General features: G+C 30.6%; 1 non-coding gene across 1 annotated transcript; it reads left to right on the top strand.

Moving 5' to 3' along the window:
- The first annotated feature begins 7,387 nt into the window (after nt 1-7,387).
- TRNAK-UUU lies at nt 7,388-7,460 on the top strand. Its single transcript has one exon. It is a non-coding gene; the product is annotated as a tRNA-Lys (tRNA).
- The last annotated feature ends 1,874 nt before the right edge of the window (nt 7,461-9,334 follow it).

The raw sequence follows: 9,334 nt of genomic DNA, 5'->3' as shown, positions 1-9,334 counted from the left end.
CTATTTTATGATTTTATCCGATCCATGGATAGATAGAATTGATGAATGACCGATATGAATATTATCTACAATATTGTTTATTTTTCATTGAAGCATTTCGCTAAACTGGTCAACCTATTAAGAAAAAAGGACTAAGCTAGCACATACAAACTTGAAGAAATCAATAATAATAAAAACCAGTTTTATATATAGGCGGTCAATGTGTACTGAATCCTGTTATTTGAAGGACTAATAGCAAATGCCCGTGGCTTCAAAAGATATATTTTTGCACCTCCAAGTATTATTATTATTATTTTTTTTTGTAAGGCAATAATTGTATAAAACTAATAAGTAATTACAAAGTATAACTCTACGAACCAAAAAGTTACAAGTAGCAACCACTTGCCCGTAAGTTAGAAATAGCAATAAAACATGAAACAACTAACAAAATGCTTAACACATAAACACTCTACCCAAATCTAAAACAAAAGCTAATGATTATAGTGGGCTTTACAACATCAATCTTCTATCTTAATGCACCTCTAAGTATCACACGTACATGTGTTATCTGACTCAAATAGATACGGGAATATGTTATGGGCTACTAAAGATGTCCTAGGTTTTCTTGCAAATAACTTTTGTGAATTTCATATGAATTGAAAAGTTTATATACCCCCTTGCATAATTTATTTTCATATTATTTTTGCATGTTTTACTAAGCAAGACATGCAACCTAACAATTTGAAAGGGACCAAAGGCTATGCATTTTATTTTCTTGTTGAACATCAAAGAGATTTAAATATATACATAATAGTACTAGCAAGATACTAGAACTAGTAGGTTACGTTACATGAGTGTTAAAGAATAGGATTAAGGTGGTACATAAAACATGTGATGCTAGATGATTGATGATGCAATGCAGTATGAAAAATGATTAATCAACCTAATTCATATGCTTAAAAATCAACCTAAACCTTAAGAATTTGACATATGGATTCCAATAATTTTCTTTTCCAATCTTGCCCCATGATTTTTCCACATGTCATAATCTTACTATTAGGCATATCTTTAGGCACACAAACTAGGTTAATTATCATTATCCATGCAATGTAATATATATATGATATTATTGCTATTAGGAATATCTTTAGGCACACCAATTATTTGTTCAATATATTATATATATATATATATATATATATATATATGATATTATCAACAAGGAATTAGCCTAGTGGTAAGGCAAACACCTGATAACATTAACGTCTTAGGTTCGATCCCTGTCGGGGACAAAAATTAATTCCTTTAAGGTACCCGTTACCAGTGAAGCCTAGACCCATATGTGAAGTTTAAATACGCGGGTTTGATCCTTCGGGGTGCCCAGATCATGTAGGGATTAGGATGAAGGTATTTTACTGGCATCATATAACTCATACGGGGTTAGTCGATGAGTATCTAATTATGGTACTGGGCCTAGGGTTCCCCCCCTCCCCCCACACCCAACACACACACATGATATAATGATGCATAAAGGAGCCAAGGAGGTAATATTGAAATGAGCCAAATCTGAGGGCAAACTTGTGTGGAGGAAGTAGTTAAAATTTTACCTGTTAAAGGCTGTACATGATATGTGGGCCGGGCCATTCGGGCCCATTGACCGACACTTTAGACTCGGTAAATCTTGTTCAAATGTCACCGACACTCCTATGCAAGTTGTAAAATTAAATTACTTTCAAGAACAACCCCTTTTTATGTCCTTTAATATTACCATCATTATTATGCATGCATGTGTAATCATGATCTTCATTCTATTATACTAGCACCTTTCATAGATGCATTTTCATTTTCGATAATCCCAAATCAATGCAAAGCTTAGGAGCAGAATAAGGTACATATATGGTAATTACTCGACATATCACCTTTTTTCCAAAGTTTAAAAAAAAGTGCGATATCGAACGAAATTTTAATAGGTTTGAAGACATTTGAATTGTCTATTTTAAAGTTACAAGTATACATATCCCAACCAAAATAATTAACAAGTACAAAGGGCCAGGTTACCCCTACCAAATTGCAATACTGTGTAAATTTAGATATATATTATGATAAAAAATAAATGCAATACACACATGGAGATCATGCTCATCAATTCTTCATCATAACTTCTTCATCAATAACAAGAACTTGGAGCTCGAGCTGGGTTCTATAACTTGACAAGTCTTTATGATGCATGCTCCTGATCAACTAGAGAAGATTAATCCATGATGCTCACACAGTCACACGGTGCCGTTGAAACACTTGAAAATGTAAATTCTAGACCGAATTTATTGCTGGATTATCATCACGTTGGAGTTATGTTTCCTATTTACATAATGGTCATTTAATTTACATATTAAAGCGAAGCGAAATGATCGAAGTGACAATGATTATTTGTGAATTGTGACCAATTCAAAATATATATTAAATCAAGATGAAGTACACAATGATCATTAATCCTACTTTACCACTTAGATAACCGCCCCTAATTAACCATGAGAAAAGTGATTTAATCAGGCCAGGTGGATTAAAAGTTGAATGCGTGGGTAAGTTTATATTGAAATAATTGAAATTAATACCGTAATAAAGTGACAATGATTTGTGAGCAGTGTTTTCACCAAAACAATGCAACAAGTTTGGGACACTAAGCCATACCTCAGGGACAACTACCTACCTTAATGTCATGAAACACAGTCACACGAATATACAATATGCCCCCCTGTCAAATTTTCCATTTTTCATGTGTTTCGGCCCGGTAGTCTAAGCAAAGCAGGGAATTAATCTAACAATGAAGAGATTTGAAGGATTCAAGTTTCCGTATATATATACTATATTAAAAAACAAACTATCTATACATTTAAAATATCCAAAATATCCTTAATTTTCAACACATTCTGACTCATACACTAAATCTACTCAATATATCTATAAAATATTTTACACTCATATTCATCAAAATTATCTATTTCCTTTATTAATTAATTTAAATTTTTCCACCTAATAACTCTATAACGACCCTACTAGGCACAAGGTAAATCACAGTTAATGCATTATACTTTCCTTTTACAATTTATTTATGCTTAAATTTAATGAATGGCTGTAATATATAAAATACCGATACTGCCACCATTTTAATTTAATATGCTCAATATACAAAAGTGCTGATTTGAAGTCAAAAGTTTGTAACATATACGAATAGCCATTGGGGTGTTAGCTCAGTGTCAGGGGGTTTTCCACAAAGTGGTTTCCCCCTGTGGGGGGTCTCAGGTTCGAATCTTGCCACATGCAAATGTGGTGAGGGGGCCTTAGCAATGTTATACTCATCTAACACATGAAGAGCAAACCCTTTAGGGCATTGCCAGGAGATGAACCAGCGTGGGCGCATCCGCGTGGAGGGTATTAACCATTTATCCGTTACTGTCTTTTAAAAAAATAATAATATACGAATACATTGAGAAATTCTAAAATATACTCCACTAATCATGGTAGTATTTTGTATCAAATTATAGCTATGATTCAATAACAATTGTTTCAAAATATCTAATTTTTGATTACAAAATAAATTTTTTACATTTTAATTAAATTTCCTTACGATAATTTGCTTCAACAATTTTCAACTTAGTGTTAACTTTAAGCACTCTATATACCACCCAAACCTAAATTAAATCATGTAAAGGAAAAGGTTTTACAAACGTTAAAGAAGTTTTTCTTTAAACTCATAATTCAACATGAAAATAATTGGAATTAAACAACATCATATTTGATATTGTAATTAAAGATGTAGAAAAAACCAAAGAAATTATTATTATTATTATACCAATTATATTAAGATAATTACAATTTGAATTTAAACCTACAATAGAAAAGTTTTATATCAAATAGAAAAAATAACATACCGAGTAACACTAACTATGGGCTTGGTATTTTAATATATATTTCAACTAGTTATTAAATTTAAGTAATTATAAAAGGAAAGTATAATGCATTATACACTATACACTCAGTTAATTATTTCACCTTATTGTATATACTGAAAACAAGTTTATTCAACCAACCCGTAATTTAAGCGGGATCTAAATCTAGTGTAGTCTTTATAATACAATAATTAAATAAATTATCGGTTCAGAAAATATTAATTAGAAGATTTTATTTATTATCTGTATAGAATGATTAAAATATCGAAACAACAAATTAGTTTTGTTTCGGATAATTAATTCCTTATATCTATCATATACTCATTAGAATCTATTTATCTATACTATTTTTTGTAGTTGTACTACATGGGAGTTGTCATTTTCTTGAAATAGATATAGCAGAGTCCACCCCGTCAATATAACTTTTTACAACCCGTTTAACATGCACTTAATTTTATCATATACATTACAATTAATTACGTGTTATATATTGTCATATTCGTCAATCATCAATTAATTTACTAAAACAAGGGTAAATGGATGTCTTTTTTTCTATTTAGATTATTCGAGGATAACTAATCTTCTTGATTTAGATGCATACAAATTGATCGGGGTACCCTCGTGACCATTTTTAACGATTTACCCGGTTTCACCCAAAATGTTTAAACTACCAAAGTTTCAAACACGAAAACTCAATGTGGGTAAATAAGAAAACTAAACACTCTGTTGGTTAATCTCTTGAATTATCTTTATAAGCTAGCATGCGTAGGGGAACAAGTAATAAAAAGCGTAGGTAATGAAAGGGACACCATTACACCATAAAGAGGTTTGGTGATCTGTTTTCATAAAAGAGAACTTGTCAAGAAAAAGTCGTCTATCATAATTCTACTTTCTAATTTTATATCGACTGTACTATTCTTTTTGTGGTTCCACAATTTTGGGTTCGTTTTTTAGTTATTAAGATCTGAGTGTATTAAATGATTAAATGGATTAAGATTGTTTGTATATATTAAATAAAATATAAGTAATCGACGATTATTTTTGTTTATTAAGTAAAAAAAACATGAAATTTGATTGAATAACTAAGTTTTTAACTATATATTAAGCTTATTAAGTAAAAAAAAAAACAAATTTCCACTACTTAATTTCGGATGAACTAATCTACTTACTATTATAATGTTTGAACTGATGTACAATTTGCCACTATTACTTTTAATGTAATGGAATAATGGATCGGAGTAGATCGTGCTTTTTCATTTTAGATTTAAAATGTTTTACAAAGATTGAAAATAAAAATAAAAGAAAAACAATAAACATGACTAATTTGGTTTGTTTACAAACATCCTTGAAAATCTAATGCTGGAATTGATCGATCGATTAGTTTCATGTATATATGTATATCTACTAGTCCTAATACCCGTACGATGTACGGTAGTTATATAAATTGTATCATAAAAAATTAATTCGAATATGTTGCACACATGATTTGTGAGTATAAAATAAATTTTGGTTCAAGTAAACCGATGATCGAAGTTAAGTTATAATAAACAGTCTTGATAAATATATGTTTAATTAAAGTTTTGGATTTACCTTAAAATTTTAAAATCACATCAAAATTGGAAATTGTAAGCATAGAGAATGACGGCAAATAACTTTTTGATTTTGGATCGTAAACTCAATTTTTTGAATTCTTCATGTTATTAACTTATTATAATTAATATAAGTAATATAAGTTGAACAATTAAGAAAGAAAAATAGATAACTTTATTAATGATAAAACGATCAATCAAATAAGATATAATGTGTTTTATATCTATAAGCTAACAGTTAGAGTTTAATTGTAAGTCTAATAAATAAATTAAATTTATATATAATTAAAAAAACTAATTTAATAAAATAGATAAATTAAAAGGACAGATGTTAATCAAGGATTACACAACATATCGTTTCAAGAATATTTCAATCTTGTTTAAGTTTATTGATAGATAATTATAATTATATTAAAAAAGATTGTTACATATCTAACGATGAAGTATAATTTAATTAAAAAAATAGATTATAATGATGAACTTCATAATTTGATCGAATATAGACTCTAGCGAAAAGTAATTATAATGTTGGATCTCTTTGTTTAAATAATAACATTGTTAACTTATAAGAATCTTAGTTTAAATAGGACAGAAGAGATTAAAGTTTTTTTTTTTAATAAATTGATATTTTTTTAATGAATATAACTAAAAAGACACTTGTCGTATCAATATAGCGTCATGTGTTGATTAAAGAATACTATAATCATGTTTTAGTTTATTGGTAGATATCTATACTATATTAGTTCTAATACCTGTACAATGTACGTCATCTATATAGATTGTATCATAAAGAAATTCGAATATGCCACATACATGATTCGTGAGTATGAAATAAACAGTGGTTAAGTAAACGGATGATCGAAGCTAAATTATAATAAACGGTAATGATAAATACAATATATATTTAGTTAGAGTTTTGGATTTACCTTAATTTTTTATAATCACATCAAAATTGGAACTTGTAAACATAGTGGTTGATGACAAACAACCTTGTGATTTCGAATCGTAAATTCAAAATTTTGAAGTTTTCATGTTAATAACTTATTATATGTAATATAAGTAATAGAAGTTGAAGAATTGAGAAAAAAAAAAGAGACAAATTTATTAATGAGAAAACAATCAATCAAATAAGGTTATAATGTGTTTTGAATATATAAGCCAAGAGTTAGAGTTTAATTCCAAGTCTAATAAGGAAATTGAATCTATATACAATTAAAGACGCTAATTTAATAAAATAAATAAGTTAAAATGACACGTGTCGATCAAGGATTACACCACGTGTCCTTTCAAGAATATCTCAATCATGTCTTAGTTTATTGGTTGATTATAAAGCAAATAAGATTTTCAATTTTCAACAATGTATACATGCTAATGCACATTAATTAAATCAATAATCTATCTACTCACCGCCGCCGTCACCACCACCGCTACCACAACCAATCACCACCGCGACCATCGCCACTACCGCCAGACGCCACCACCACCCATCACCGCCACCGTCTCCATTATATCGTTGTATCGCGTGAGTACCGTTTTTGTTACTCTTAAATGAAACAACAGCATCTAAGATTAAAATATCAATACATCAATGATCAAATTGTGGTGGCAAAAGAAAATGAGCTACATAGTAGTATAGTACACACCACGAACTAGAAGTAGTAAATAAATATGCATTAATTCTCAAAAGACTATGTTACCCATAATATAACACTATCCGTCTTTACTCTTTACACTTTTACAGTAACCTAACTCTCGTATTTTGTCACAAAAGTATATCCTATATTTAGTAAGATTTCAATTCCCCTCGACCAATTTTTTCTACCTTGTTTATACAATCGTGATAAGGTAATACTTTCACTACTACTAGTATGAGCCGTTCTAGCTCAGTTGGTAGAGCGTGTGGCTTTTAACCACGTGGTTGTAGGTTCGTGTCCCATGGATGGCGCTTCTTAATATATACTTTCACTACTGCAAAATTTGTATATACCAACGGATTTTTGCACATAAGTAATCCGTGATAAGTTTCCAATGAATTACTTGCCGTTTGGTGATAGAGATAAATAGTCATGATCAAACTGTCTCATGGATTTCGCACAAACGTAAATTCGAGCGAAGTAAATAGGAAAAAAGTATTCCGACGATTTTTTCATCATTTTCCCCACAATTTCTATATGAATTTAAAAAATGAAAAACAAAACTCCGTTTTCAAATTTCCTTGCTAATTTCCCAGGAAATTTAGTAAGCTGTGGTATTAGTAATAAGATGTTCTTCGATATGTAGACGTGGATAGTTTCCGGCAAATTTTCCACTTTTTGGGAACATTTCATGATAAAAAATTGTAAATTTCTCAGATTATTTGTCAAAAAATATCTTGTACATATTTCTGACGAAATTTCACCCGTTTTCAGGTTCGTGGGGAATACATTGAATTTTTTTTATATTAAAAAAAGGTATGTCCTGAAAAATCACCGGTGTTGCAAAATCCGTGAGAAGTTAATTTCATCAATCGTAGACTTTGTGGGTAACCCTCGAAAAAGGTATGTCCCTTAAAAATCACCGGTATGTTCCTTGATTGTAGACTTTGTGGGTGACCCTCGAAAATATTCTCCATGGGTTTACTACGGTTAAAAAGGTTATATCTACAACAATATCTCTCGCGAAAGTTGAATAAAAGCATTTTGATCGATTAATATTGTTAGACCAAATTATGTTCTTTAAATAATCTAACTAACAGTATTGCCTATACAAACGAACAACATAAACTTATAAATACAACAACAACAAATTAATGTAAAACTCTGAAACAGAATGAGGATTTGGAATTGACCATATTATTTGACACTACCGAATGGAATGAGTAATAGAATGGAATTCGCAATGTTTTAAAATTGAACATTACATAAGTTGGCGATACTTGAATTTGTTATTCTAACAAGGAAAAGGATTTTTTTTTTTTAAAAGAAAAAAAGAAGAGAAAAGACATTCATGCTGAACGGGCCGGTTTATTATATTGATCATTTGAAGCTTCATATTATACGAGAGCAAGTACCCGTGCGTTGCGGCGGTGAGATGGTGGGGTGATACCTAGGTTATAGAGTATGATAGGTTATAGGAATTGATAAGTCATAGAGTATGATAGTCAAATGCCTTAGCCGTACGGGCCCCGCCCTTGGATTTAAAATTTTGTCGAAAGTATATCGAATGACATCTCTAATGAAAGAGCATGAAATTTTAAGAACACCCATACAATTTTTATAATGTATCGATGTACGGTTTTTGAGATAAAAGATTTTGAATGAATTGGAGAAATAATGATTTATGGAAAAGAGAGAAAAAAGATGATTGGTTGAGATTTGAAGAGAGAGAAAGGGTATTAGGGGGTGGGGAGTGCATCGATGAGGGAAGAGATACCGTGATGAGGGGAGGTGAACACCAATCCTTGTAATAGATACCCTGATGAGGGGAAAAGAGAGGGGATAGAGGTCTCGTTGTCTATATCGTAATTTTAGTATTGAATGAAAGTGGTGAAAAGAGGTGAGAGGCATTCCTTGTATAAGAGAAGGGAGGGGAAGGGATGGGCATTCCTTGCATGAGAGGGGAAGGGATAGGAGGAGAGAGAATGTAAAAAGGTGGTGAGGGGAAGGGATGCACTCCCCACTCCTTATAGTTATCTATACTATATTATAAAGCAGATTCCTTCCAGATTTTCAACATTGAATTAAAATTTTCAATATTGATTTTAAGTACATCCCCAAAATACCTCTCTCATCTATTTTATATTTATCTAAAATAACCATAATACCATTTCTCTCTCCTCAA

The sequence above is a fragment of the Erigeron canadensis genome, chromosome 5, assembly GCF_010389155.1.
Source record: "Erigeron canadensis isolate Cc75 chromosome 5, C_canadensis_v1, whole genome shotgun sequence".
Taxonomy (NCBI): domain Eukaryota; kingdom Viridiplantae; phylum Streptophyta; class Magnoliopsida; order Asterales; family Asteraceae; genus Erigeron; species Erigeron canadensis.
This window is presented reverse-complemented; position numbering and strand designations above follow the sequence as displayed.